Source organism: Sciurus carolinensis, chromosome 9 (assembly GCF_902686445.1).
Source record: "Sciurus carolinensis chromosome 9, mSciCar1.2, whole genome shotgun sequence".
NCBI lineage: Eukaryota > Metazoa > Chordata > Mammalia > Rodentia > Sciuridae > Sciurus > Sciurus carolinensis.
Window position 1 is genome coordinate 65,240,418 of NC_062221.1, and position 14,936 is coordinate 65,255,353.

Sequence of the window (14,936 nt, forward strand, 5' to 3'; positions counted from 1 at the left end):
CCTGTGGTGCATTTGACACAGCTGTCACACTGCACCGAGGTCTCACAGGACTCACACTTTGGTGAACTGAGCACACCAGGCTGCTTCCGTCCACTGTTGACTCACATGGGCAATGGAGACGGACTCAGGGATGCAATTGTGTTATGAGTTTGCCTGGTCTCGGTTTCCCAGTCTATCCCTGGGCTTTGATTTCTCAGATGGCTTTGCTTTTATTACAACTTTTACCTCTGAGGTCCCAGCATTCCATCTTCTGGGAATCACTCTCCTCTCCAACAGGGAGATAGGGAGATGGTAGCACATCCCCCATAGCCATAAGACAGTGCCTGCCCCTCCAGGGGTCGGAGCTGACCAGCAAGAGAGCCAGCCACCTGCAGTCGGGGCCAAGGAACCAAGACAAGCTCCTGAAGTCTGGCAACACTGAGAGAAGGAGAGCAAGGGCAGCAGAGAGCCATGTGGAGTGGGGAAAAGGCAGAGTTGGCGGAACCCAGAAAAGGCCAGGGAGGCAGGAGGAGGCAGAGACTCTGGAATCAGGACCAAAAAAAAAAAAAAAAAAAAAATCCTCTTGGCACCTGGGGTGTCCGAGGTTGATTCCTCAGCCTTTGGTGGCCTCCAGAGGTACCATGCTGAAACCAGAGAGGGGTTCCTAAGGAGAATATTTTCCACCTGACTCTGCCCCTCTATGCTGGGAAACACGAAGATTTAGCAGTAGCTGACCCCAGTTAAGTCCTCTCTGCTTTAAGAGGAGCCATTCTTCCAGCCTCATGCAAAGCGTACATGTCTGTGTGGCCTGGCAGCCGCGGGAGGGTGGCGCTGCTCTGGACATGGGGCTGGCTGCTCCTCACATTCCACATTCTCAAGATGACAGCAGAGGCCTGCCAGGGCCAGCCCAGCCGCTGTGGGGGTGCAGGCCCCAAGCCTCCTGCAGGCTCCTGAGTGTGCCCTCAGGTACTCCTCTCCCTTAGCTCCTTCAGCCCTGGCTGTGAGGGACTGTGAGAGCCTCGTTGGGGTCCCAAGGGACACTGCAGGGAGAGCCTGCCCTGAGCTCACTGGCCTTGCCGGCAGGCCTGGCCCATGAATTAAAAGGTTGGCGGCTGTAAGCTGCAGTTGAAACCCAGCTGTCCCTGTAAGTCCACCCAGCCTACTTTTTGAAGCATGCCATCTGAACATGACCCTCAGCTGGTGCTGAGAGACAAAACACTACTTCAGTGTAAAGACTCTAGATGCAAACTGCACGCACCCCCAGTTGAGCCTCTGCTTTGTCCTGTCTACCCCTAGGTCTGACTTCCCTCTTTAGTCTCATCTCCCTCTAATGCTTTGTTTTCTTTGCTTTGCCTCTGAGTACTCTCCCTCTGTAAAACTCAGTCTCTTTCCATCTGTCTACATCCTCTCTCCATCTTTCCCTAGCATTTACATCTCATTCTCTCTCCTGTGTGTTTCTCTGTCTCCCTGCTTCTCTCTCTGCCTTGCTGTGTTTCTCTCTGCCTCTCAGTCAGTTTCTGAGTCCTCAGCCTCTGCTCTCCCTTTCTTGCTGCCTCTTACACCCCTCTGCCTGTCCTGTCTCTGTGTGTCTCTCTTTGAGTTCTTGACTCTTTGATTCTCTCTTTGCCTCCCAGACTCTGTTCTGGCCTCTCATAGTCTCTGTCCCTCTGTCTTTCTCTTTCTCTGTTTTTGTGTCTCTCAGTCTTTGTCTCTTAAATTCTCTCTTACTCTGACTCCTCTCTTTCTGTCTCTGTCTCTCTCTCATCCTTGAGCAAAGGTGACCAGACAGAATGCCCAGCAGAACCGAAGCCCTCCAAAGGCTCCACAGAACAGAGAGGGTGGGCTGCCAGGCTGAGTCCACGTATCCAGCTGGCACAGCAGTTTCACTGTGAAACTTCCCTTGAGGCCACATTAAGAAAGTGCCCAGCAGTGGACATTCTGGGCATATAAAGCAAGTTCCATCCACACTCACTTCATAAGCCTCAGCAAAACACATCTCCTCCCACCCTAGGGAGCAGAGGAAAGGCAATTACATGGTGTGTCAGCTAATCCTGTGAAGCCCCCAGTCTCCCTCCAAAAAGTCAGGCACCCTTGTCCCTTGTATTCTTTCGTCCTTCTTAGTGGCAGGAAAGCCCTTCAGAAAACAGTGTCCAAACAAAATGTCAGCAATAAGACAATGAGTCTCGACTTTCTCTAAATGAATGGGAAGATGTGGAGCTGGGACTGAGAGCTGAATAAAGAATTAATGAGGGGCTGGGGAGATAGCTCAGCTGGTAGAAGCCCTGAGTTCGATCCCCAGTACGGCAAAAAAAAAAAAAAGAATTAATGAGGATACAATTGGTAAATAATGCAGAACCTGAAAGCTTTTGAAAGGACAACTGAATGCTTCTGGCCATACACACCTTTGGCCAAGTGATACCATTTTCCCCAGAATAACCCCCTAGGCACCAAAGTACAAGTCAGAGAAATAATAATGGCCTTTCTCTTGAGTCAGGGGTATTGCCAGCCACTCATCAGAAATGACCTTAGTCAATCCTATGGATTATCCTAGATAAGTAGTCATCTCTCCATTTTACAGATGGAGAAACCAAGGTTCAGAAAGATCAGTTGCCCAAAACTATACAACTTGTAAGCAGAAGAGCTAAGATAGAACCTAGGACTGTCAGACTCCAAGCTAGAATGCTTCCCACACTACCACACTGAAGAAACAGTTTAATCATGTGGAGCTGGTTCTTTTCATACCTGAATGTCCTTTCTGTGGGTGGATTGGAACATAGAAACAGTTGGACATGATTAAGCATCAGGTCAAGCTGACCTCCCCTCCCTGCCTGCCAGGCAGCAGGTGGCTTCTGAGCATGTCCAGAAGTGATGCTGTTCCAATTAGTCCTGGTAGCAAAGGACCACAGGGAAGGAAGTGGGGCTTCAGGAAATATTCCACTTGCTATATCTTCATCTCACCAGCATTAAAAGAAAGATATTTAAGGTTTAGGAAACATGCACCCTCAAAGAGTAAGGAGGGAGGGAAGGTTCCACTGAAGACTCCTGTGGGTACCAAGACAGAGAAGAGGTATATGTACCATGCTGTTGTCAAGTCAGAGAAGACTCTAGAAACAAGGTTCCTTTGTTTTTTTAAAAAGCACTTGATCCACTTACTTGGAGACTCCCCATTACTTCCTTCGTTGGAGAGCGATGCCTCATGTCCAGTCACTGCTTCTGCAGATCAAAGGAGGAAAAAGCTGCTTGAAAAACAGCCAGGCAGTGTAACATGCCACACACACTCAGGGATATTTAAACCTGCTTAGGCTCTCAGAGTTAATTTCTCCCAGCACTGGTCTCATGGGGACAAGATGTTTGTATCTGGTGCCAGGATGAGGCTGTGGCCTCATACAAAAAAAAGTTTATGAGGTTTCAAATAATTCATGACTCTGATTAAACAAGAATGAGCCAGAGAGGACACACCCAAAGTGGATTTGGGCCCAGTTACCAGTTTGACAGACTTTATTGAAGACATGAACTAGATTCCATTCCATGCCACAAATATTTCTGGAGTTCCTACTGTGTGCCAGTGCTGAGCTAGACACTAAGGATACAGAAATAAATCAGCCATGCCCTCTGACTTGAAAAAGCTGATAATTCTAGGATAGAGATCAACTAGGTACTCAAAGAAAGAGGATCACTCAATGCCCAAAAAGTATTTTTTGAGGGCCTACTACATGCCAGACATTCTGAACTAGGGATGACTAAAAAGGAAATCTGATGACGAATTTGACTCTGTTGATCAAATAAACCAGATTCAATTCACTTTCATTAAGGGACTTTAAAAATTATTTTTAGTGCTATTTTTCCTGCTAGACTGTGCTGTGTCCACAGTGTGTCTTCAATGCTGAGATTATGGCTGGTCTTATGAATATTAAGAAAGACAGGAACCAGGGGAAGCTTCTAGGCTCTAGGGGTGGGGAGATGGAGAAGGGGTGAGAAACAAAGGGCCTCCTCCCAAATTACCCTATAAGACAGAGTAATGTAACTTTTCCAGCAGAAGTGTCCTCTTCTCCCACCCAGACCCACAACATGCGTAGTTGCAGCAGAGTGACTTGCAGGCCTCAGGCTTCCCTGGCTCACTGCGCATGTCATGGTTTTCAAGCTGTGGACCACCACCTGGCAGAGACCTCGGTTGGCTCTCTCAACACACACTTCAACCTCCTTTCCCTGCCATCTACACCACAGGGTCCAGAGAGCAGAAGACCTTAACTTCCCCAACTCACTGGCAGCTGGGGGCGGCCATGTATCACGGTTCTGTCCAGTGAGCTGTTGATGGAAATCTCTAGGGAAGGCTTCTCTTTGAGAACAAAAAGGCAACTCTCACAAGAAGAAAGTGTTTGCATTTTGCTCTTCATGCCTCCCCTCCTTCCTTCCTGGAACCTGGGTCCTAAGAGTCACCAGCAAAACTCCCTGCCACATCAGCCCTGATGTGTCACTAGGGACTTTTAGGTTGTGAATGAGAAGATTCCCTTCATTGTTCAGGCCACTCTAGTTAGGTCTTTGTTATTGTGTTGAACAGATTACTGGGCACGTTCCCCGTGCCAGAGACTTTGCATTCATCAGCCTCCACACAAATACAAAGAAATAACTAACATTTAATGAGCAATTACTCTGTGCCAGACTTGATTCTAAGCTATTTACAACTATCACCTCTTTGCTCCTCATGTTAGCATCTATCCACCCTACAGATAAAGAGTTAGGTTTGTAGAGACTGTGCAGCAGGCACCTCCTGTCTGGTAAAGGACAGAACCCTGGCTGTTCCCTTCACCACTCCTATGACATCTCCCCTGATCTCTTTAATGAAGTTGTTTTCAAAGGATGGTCCCCTGACCTGCAGCACCAGCATTCTCTGGGAACTTGTTAGGAGAGGCAAATTCTCTATCTCCACCCCAGACCCCCTAAATCAGAAACTCTATCAGGGACCAGCCCTGCAGGTAACTCTAATGTGTGTGAGATCTGGAGGATGGAGGCAGGAAGAACTTCCATTCTTCTCTTCTGACACTCCTTATTGCAGCCCCTGACAGCTCTTCCTAGGTCTTTAAATCTTGGGGTCCCTGTTGAACTCTGCAGCTGCCTTTATGCATAAAGAGGAAACATTCTATGCCCCAGGTCCATGTTGGGCTCTAGGTGTCCCGTGGTTGTCCAAATTCAATGATGTCCCAAGCCCGCAGCTATTCAAGGCCATGAACAAATCTTTCCAAGTTAACCCGACTCCACTTATCTCAGGCTGTATCATCTCGTGTGCCTTTCCAGGCTCTCTGGCACCTTTTTCATACATGTCAAGTCATTTTCCAGATTCCACCTTGGGAAGCCCTATCTGGAGCTCCCACATCCTTCCCATTTCTATTTTCTCCATCTTTGACTCAGGTGGGCCTCTAAAGATCTCTGAGGGAGGACCTGGAACCACACTGCTGCTTCTGGTTTCCAGGTTTTGTGACTTGTTTGGATTAGAAGAGGCCTGAGAAACCATGAAGTTCAATTCCCTGATCTTACCAGAAAACCTAGTTCCAGGGACCAAAAGTGATAGGTCCATGTTCATCAGAGAGTTGCTGGGAGAATGGGTGTTGCCTGACTCTGCAGTGCATAATCCTACCTTTCTAGCACCAAGAGCACTTAATGTTTCCAGTCCAAGACCTGGACCTACTAATGACTCTGGGGCAAGTTGTCCACTCCTGCTGGACAACATGAAAGACCAAACCCTGGACTGCAGTGCACTCATGGATTGCTCCTTAAGGTATGGTCAGAGATTTCAGACTGCAAGGTGGAAAAGAGAAAAGATAGGGCCACTGGCCTGGTGAGGAAGAAACCAAAAGACTTGTCTGCAGCAAGAACAAACCCCTTTGTATATAACCCACTTGAGCTGACTATGGGGTACATTGAAGAACTATTTATGATATTGAGAGAAAACTGAGAGCCATAGGTAGAAGGACTTTTCTTGGGGGGTAGGTACTGGGGATTGAACTAAGGGGTGCTCTACCACTGAGTTACCTCCCCAGCCCATTATATTTTTGTTTTTTATTTTGAGACAAGGCCTCACTAAGTTGTCTGGGATGGTCTCAAGCTGCGATTCTCCTGCCTCAGTCTCCAGAGTTGCTGGAATTACAGGTGTGTGCTACCATACCTGGTTCATAAGTTGAAGGACCTTTGAGGAAGGGTGAGAATGACTGGGTTTGCCTTGCTGCAGTGCCCAAGGAAGATAAATTCAGGCCTTTACAGAATGGAAGGTCCTGTTTACTGCTGTGTTTCTTTAAGTACTTGGTCTCATTTCTCAAGGACACAGGGGCAAAGGAGCACCACATCTCCAAGGTGAGTCCCAGCAGAGAGCCTCTGTCTGCTCTGGAAGATGACTCAAAAAAGGTTTACCTGACTTAATTAAAATGTGCCATACCTGGGTGCTCAGCATAATTTTAAAGTGATATGAACATCAGAACCCTGGCATTCACAGGCAGCCAGTTCCTTCCTGAGGAATTTCAACTAATCTCTTCTCCAGGAATAGACCTTGGCTCCCAAGGCAGTGTCAGTGAGTACAAGGCACAGCTTGACTCCAGTCCTCTCACCAACAAAGGAAAACAGCCTAGCTGTAGGCAACAGATGGAGCTTTCTTTGAGATCACAACACCAAGATGGTTTCCTTGGTCTAGGATCTTTGGAGTGCTCCTTGCTCAAGGACCTGGGCATTAGAGGTTTGAGGGAGAAAGAGGTGGCACTAAGGGAGAACAGAAGCTCACAGACATAGTTGAGTCTTCACCACCCTCTGACCTACTTCTTCCTCCATCAACCTGTCTGTGTCAGCCTTCCCACTTCATCTGCCCTCTGATTAGGCTTTGATTTCTCCTGGAAATGATCTCCACTGAAATAGAAGATGTAATTTCTAAAATACCCCATTCAGATTTGCTTTAAAATTAGACAGAATAGGGGAGTGGGGGGAGTTACAGATGAAACAGAGTTGACTCCTAGTTGATAATTTTTGCAGGTCAGTGATGGCATTAGTCATAAGAGCCCAAAAGTAGAAGCAACCCAAGTGTCCATCAACAGATGAATGCATAAATAAAATGTATTACATATAATGGAATATTATTCAACCTTAAAAAGGAAAAAATTCTGACATATGCTACAATTGGATGAATCCTGAGGACATTATGCTAAATGAAATCAGCTAGTCACAAAAAGACAAACATTTTATTATCCAATTAAATACTATTCCATTTGTAAGAAGTACCTAGAGTAGTTAAATTCTTAGAGACAAGGGGGCTGGGTTGTGGCTCAGCGGTAGAGCACTCGCTTAGCATGCAGGAGGCCCTGGGTTTGATCCTCAGCACCACGTAAGTATAAAATAAAGGTATTGTGTCCACCTACAACCATAAAAGAAGTTAAAAAAAAAAAAATTCTTAGAGACAAAAAGTAGAATGATGTTGACCAGGGACTGGAAGAGGGGGGAATGGGGAGTTGTTTAATGAACATAGAATTTCAGTCTGCAAGATAAAAAGAGTTCTAGAGATTGATTATGCAAAAATATGAATGCATTTCATAGTACTGAGCTGTATTCTTAAAATGGTTAAGATAGTAAATTTTTTGGTACATCTATTTGATCACAATTGAAACTTTTACAGTTTTAAAATTTTTAAAAGTTTAAAATCTAAGTGTTGTGCACATACCTATCATCCTGTTTGGTCTACACTTCTATATGCATCTGAAATTGTCTATAATAAAAAGTTAAATGTGTTCTGTACATTATTAGTCAGGGTTCTTCAAAGAAACAGAATAGGATAGATATGTAAGACAGGATTTACTATGAGAATTGGCTCACACTATTATGGAAGCCATGGAGTCCTACGATAAGCCACCTGAAGCCTGGAGAACCTGGAAAGCTGGAGATGTGATTCAGTCCAAAGGTCTGGGGACCAAGCTTCTAATGCATGAATCTTTGGGGAACAAATCACATCCAACTCAGTCTACTGATTCAAATGCTAATCTCTTCTGGAAACATCCTCACAGACATTCCCAGAAATAATGTTTTACCAGCTATCTGGGCATCCCTTAGCGCAGTCAAGTTGACATACAAAATTAGCCATCACAATATGCAATAGTAACAAAAACCCCATTTAAAAAATCTAGTAACAAATTTAAGAAAGGTGCACAGCTATATAATACTATAAAAGTCTTATTGAAGGATATAAAGGAGGGTGTTTTTTTTTTTTGTTTGTTTGTTTTGTTTTGTTTTGGTATCAGGGATTGAACCCAGGGGTGATTAACCACTGAGCCACATCCTTAGCTCCCCGCCCCCCTACTTTTTTTAATTTTGAGACAGGATCTCACTAAGTTGCTCAGGACCTTGATAAATTGCTGAGGCTGGCTTTGAACTTGCAATCCTCCTGCCTCAGCCTCCTGAGTCACTGGGATTTCAGGCATGTGTCACCACACCTGGCTCTCAAAGAGGTCTTGAGTAAATGGTTGTTTTGTTCCTGGATGGGAAGATGTACTCATGGAGCACTGTCCATTTCTTCCATATTTATTTACAAATTTAGTTCAATCCTATCTAAAAAGTCAACAAGGAACAGTTCTATAAAAGAGCAGGCTGATGCTAATGCTCATCAGGAAGAGGAACTGCATAAGAGACAAGATGAATGGAAAAAATAAACAAGGAGAGAACACATATCTTACCAGGGAACCAAATTTACTTTAACACCGTGGTGATTACCATTGGTAGGTAGAGGCACAGGAGCTACTTGACAGCAGGGATCAGAAAAACTGAACAGAGTGTAACATTCCATTCCATTCAAAAAGGTGAGACCAAAGAGATCAGAAAAACTGAGTGGAGTGTGAAGGAACAGGATTCTGGGATAGCAGCACCTGAACTTGTCTGTCCACTTTCCTTCCACACACCACCCTGGCTCCTACCCACCACTTCTTCTGAGACAAATAGCTGCAGGAATCAATAGGCAGCCTCGAGCCTGCAGGTAGTATGCTGGATTGGTGAAGTGGGCTTTCTCTTTTTAAGATAGCCTGGAAGAGACACTGAAGCAAGTAAGACTCTGTCCACATAAATGTGCTCAAGCTTCCCTGGTCCCCAAAAAGCTAAGGAGGAACTGATTAACTGAGCCAAGGTTACTGCTTCTTTGAGAATCTGAGTCCCAGGAGCAGAAAGCTCTTATCCCAGGAGCAGAGAGCTCTTCCTGCTCAACAAGGCATGGCCTACCTGTCTGCCTGCCCTTTCAGAGACACTTAGGGACCCATACCATCAGGCAAAGAAAGGAAGCAACCTAGCTAAGAAAGAGGCCAGCAGCCACAGGGGAGGAACCTACCACAGGCTCTGTACTGTCATCTAAAAAGTGGTCAGAGGAGACAAAGAATGATTTCAACAATAAGAGAAAGAGCTCAATGAAAATGTCATGAAATTAACAACCATACTTTAAAATATATATATGTATATATGTATGTATATTTATATTTTAAAAATTATAAATGCATATATATATATATTTAGTTGTAGATGGACACAATACTTTTATTTATTTATTTATATGTGGTGCTGAGGATTGGACCCAGTGCCTCACACATGCTAGGCAAGTGCTCTGCCACTGAGCCACAATCCTAGCCCCACAACCATGCTTTTTTAATTAAAAAAAAAAAAAAAAAAATGAAGCGAATGACTCAAGGGTAAGGATAGTCAGGGATATAACCTGAATTGTAGTTTGGAAGATAATGTGCAAGAAATATTGCAAACCCTGGGCAAAATACAAAGAAATAGAAATCAAGATGAAAGATACAAGAGATAGGGAGGGCAGATTTAAAAGACCTAACATGGAACTAATTACTACATCCCAGAGGGGAAAAAAAAGGACAAAAAAGAGAATGGAATAACAGATACAGACTCCTGGAGTATGAAGACTGTCGCCTAGCAATCCTATCTCTAGCCAAGTTGTCATTTACCCTCTGGATAAATTTATATACATGTACATGTATATAAATATGCAAGAATCCAAAGATGATATTGCTCACATGCATTCTCTGAAGAAAATAGTTTTTTAAAAACTCAAATCAAAACCAAATAAATTCTAACAGAGAAGAGAAGAAACAAGAGTGAACAATCAATCATACTTAACTAAATATACATACACATGTATATATGTATAGATATGCATTGTTAAATACAAATGGATAATGATAGACTGTCTGGAAATACATAATGTTAATAAGAATTCTTAAAATAGAGGAGAAATACTGCAAAGGAAATACTAATAAGATTCATAAAGAAAAGCACTAAGCAATTTCAGCAAAACCTAGGGGTTGGGGGCAGGGCATGCCAAGTGAAACCATCCTATAAACTACTTGGGGTGAGAGGGGAAAATCTTGGACAGCAAAAACATTCTCAATATCTCATTGGTGGAGGAAAGAAGCACCTGCAAGGAAGAAATAATAAGGAAACAGAGTTTCAAAGTGCGGGAACTATAGCTCATATGCCCATACTGCTAAAGGAATAGTTTGATTGTGAGCACCTGGAAAGTAAAGGGTTATAATCCTTAAGGAATGGAAAGAGCACAGGGGAATATGCACATTAACTAGGATGAAAATGATCAGCAATTTGAATAAACCAATAAAATTAAGGGAAAGGAGCATGGAGCCAGGAGCAGGGTATTTAGAGCAGCTATGATGGCAAAACCCGAAACAAGATAAATGTCCATCAGTAAAGGGCTGCTGAAGTGAACCTTGGCACATTCCCACTGTGGAAGCTAGAATAAGTTACTATGTATCTAACATAGAAAAAAGTAAAAAGATATCTTTCAAGCTGAAGAATATAACTTATAAAATATATCATTTTTATAACAATAACACAAGCTACATTGTACCTGCATTGTATGAGTACGTAAATGGTGAGGGAACAAGAATTGGGGACAAGCAAAAGAAATTTTAGTTTTATCTATATTGTTTGAGTGTTTTACAGTAAGAATGTAATTGTGAATTACATATGTATGATTAAAATGTTTCTCACCCATAAAATGAAGGAAGACCTTCATGTTTTGAAGGGCAAATGCATGCATTAATCCACTTATTCAGAGGTGGGTACTACATCCCCACTGTAGGCCAGCTACCATTGGGGAGGAAAGCATGAATTGTGCACAGCTGAGTCCTGGAGGCGCTCTCTGCCTGGGAGACAAGATAAGACTTGTAAGCCAGAAGTGAAATATGTCAGCGAAATACGATCGGAGCCACAGGAGGCACACAAACAAATGCTACGGAGTTTGTGAGAGGAGATTAGCGTTTAGAGAGAAAAGAAAGATTTCATGGACAAAGCAGCCTGTGTGTGTGTGTGTGTGTGTGTGTGTGTGTGTGTGTGTGTGGTGTACATGGGCTGTGCATATTATGGGTACAGGCCCACACACACATGTTAACAGGGTCTGGGAAGAAGCAGCAGGCAGGCTAGAAAAGGAAGAGCCCTCATGGGTAAGAGTGCAAATGAGGGGTGCCTTGGGAGCCAGGGAAGGTAGTGAGCACTGGAGTTTGGCTAGCCTGGTGGTGGGAGGGGAGAGAGAGTACGGAGTGTTAAAACCAGACAGGAAAGCTTTGGTATAAATGCTCATTTATGGAGCTAACATTTCCCTAGTGACAACTGTATACCAGGCCCTATCTCTTCAAGAGTTTCACTGTCTTATGGAGGGAAAAGGGAAGTTGTCTGAGAACAGCAATAAATAAATGATTTCATATTTTAAAATAACTGCAATACTACATGCATGCTTGATTACAGAAGAAAGACAGTCAGGCCGAGAGGTTTGGACTTAATGTATAAGGTGATGGGGAACCATAGAGAAGTGCCGTGATCCATTTCAGGCATCTCACCATGGCAGTGTGAGCTGAGTGAATTAGCAGGGGAGGGAGCTGGAGCAAAGTGACCATAAGGAGTCTTGACAGGAGGTCAAGGTGATGGTCTGGACCAGAGGCAATAAAAGCCTATGTAAGGGAGTGGCAGGGAGGGGGAGTGGTAAACAATGGGTCTGAGCAATACAGTGAAGGAAGGATTGTCAGTTCGGTTGCAGATATATTGCCTTTGAAGTATCTGGGGGACACCCAAGCAGAGGTGTGTATGAGCCTCTTGGACTAAGGGAACTCAGGAATGACATCTAGCTGGAGATAATGACAGATCTGGGAGTCCCCATTTCTGGGTGGAGGACAAAGCATGAAGAAGTGGCTCTGGGATTTCTTGGAACCCAAAACAGGAAAAAAGCTGAGGAAAGGGTCTCAATTACCAGGAATATCACAGAATATCACAACTCCACCCTAAACCTAGGCTCCTACCCACCAAGATGGGAGGCCCTTCTGATTTGGTTTGTGCACTGCCTCTGGAAGCTGATGGGTGAAGCCAAAGCAACAGAGGGCCTCCGCTTCAGCATGGAGGAGGGATGGATGTACAATGGACATTTGGGAACCTAGGGTGGCTAAAATACTCCAGGAGCCACCACAGCCTCTGATTAGAGTGGTCACGTCCATGATGATGGTGCTCTGCCTGCCTGCCTTCATACTGCTCTTCACTGGCTTCCCCACAGAAAGCTTGTCTAAGAGTACAGGTCCCCCAGGCCAGAGGGGAGGGAAATGAGGCCCATGATCCTCCTGTGTAGACATGGATACTTTGCCTCAAGTAAGTCATGGTGCCCACTGTCATTTGTGGCGGATATCTGGTATGTTCTACAACCTCAGATTAAAGGCTCCTTTGATACTGATTTTCGTTTTTATGTTACTCAGTTGGGGTCTTTTCCCGATAAATAAAGGGAAAATGGAGTTTGGTGGTCAAGGCTTCCATAATTTGGTTCCCTGCGATTTAAATGTGCTTACTGTCTTCAATTCCTGCCTCCTGATCCACACTCCACCCTTCTGTATGCTGCTCTCCACCGGGAAGGCTGACCTGCACAGGCCTCCTGCTTCGACTGGCTTAGGCACTGGGAGGTTAGAAGGACATCTGTAGAGAAAGAATTGTAAAGTCGGGGTATTTATGCCTCTGAATTTTAAGTGTGGAGCCTGGTTTGACAGGGCCAAAGCCTGCAATTTTATTAGCCTATAAATTATAAATAAAATGCTAGGTCCAATAGTGACTATCTATTTAGACTAAGAAATCGCAACAAATTGCAAATTTTTAAAGACTTACAAATAACACAGTTATGGAAAATACAGAAAAAATACTTTCTCAATTGCCTGAAAAATATGTATAAAACTTTTTTCTGTATCTTTTAGATTACAATTTAGGAATATAATTGTCTAGGGAAAGAACAGAAATATAATCCAGTCTTTAGTAGATTTGTTTGATGTTTCATTTCTTTTATCACTGGTCATTCTGAGCTGTTTCAGTTTCACAACTTCTTGTGTGTAACATTGTGTAAAATTTTGAAATTGTTTTCAAATTTGGAAAAACTGCCACCATCCTCCTCTACCTATAACTAAGATCTAAGATTTAGGATCAAGCTCTCTCTGTCTCTCTCTCTCTGACTCTCTCACTGTCTCTCTCTCTCTCTCTCTCTCTCTCTCTCTCTCTCTCTCTCTCTCTCTCTCTCTCTCATATGCAAGAACTAAGCTTGAATTGGTAACACTTATAAGCTAGTTCGATGTCCATTACACATGTAGCATCTTGTGAATTTAATCTGGTGGCATGTGGAGGGTACTGTAGGGAGCTGCCCAGATGGCCTTTTCAGGTCATCCTTCAGCTGCTGGGACTATCAGATTCACTGAGTCCACAAGGCCGGTCTGTTCTTCCCAACCCTACTGTCCTCATTTCCTTGCATGTGTGTCTGGGGAGAGCACTCCACCATAAACCGCCTACATACAATTTTCCATCTCATAGTTCATTTCCAGGGAACCCAATCTAAGATATGTTCAAAAATGTTGTATTCTGTATCAAAGCAGCAAAAACTGTCAAACTTTCCCTGGGAGTTCATAAGCTTTACTTTTTCTCATCAATAAGATTATTGCCAGGCACCGTGGCATATGCCTACAATCCCAGCTACTTGGGAGGCTGAGACAGGGGGATTGCAAGTTAGAGGTCAGCCTAGGCAACTTAGCTTGTACCTGTCCACCCAGAAAAATGTGGGGTCAGGCAGCGAGCAGGTACTGGGGATGTAGCTGAGTTGTAGAGCACTTGCCTAGTGTGTTCAAATTCTGGCTTCAAGCCTCAGTACTGGAAATACATATACATATATATATATATATATATATATATATATATATATGAAATATCTTAGTTTTGCAAAATTTACAAAAATATGTAGTATGTGAACACATTGCTAGGTACTTACACAGAAAGACACTTGTGTAAGTGTGGGGCCTTGAAGTCTACATTTCACCATGTTCCTTCCAGGTGACCTCTAGCTGACTGTGCCCTTGGACGGAAGGCCTCTGTTCATTCTAAGGCAGCTGCTGTGCAGAACTCTCTTTGTTCTAGTCATTGCTCTCTGTGCCTACAAGTGCTAACACCTTGGTTCTAGATCCAGTGTACTGCAGTATTCTTTGTGGTTTCCCTACTTCCACATCCTCCTGGAACCATTTCATTTGGATGTGCCCTTTGTTCCTTGTTGGGACCCTGACAGGTCATCCATCCCTCCTCCCCAACAAGCATCTTCCCATCTTCATGCAACCTCAGGTCCATTCATTGTTCTGAGCCTTGACTTACCCTATCTCCCTGCCTGAAATGCAGTCCTGAGCAAATTCTACCTATCCTTTCAGGCCCAGCTCTAGTCTGTCCTCCTCCTGGGCAGTGTGGTTCTCAGGAAGACCTGAAGGGTTAATGGACATCAGAGTTTTAACCAAGCAGTGTCTGTCTTGCAAAAGCTCCAGAGCAGAGAGGGATTCCTGGAGATATTGATTTCATAATTAACTCTCAGAGAAGGAGGCTTTTTAAGACATCTTTCCTGGAGACCAGAATCACTGCTTAGCCTGCTA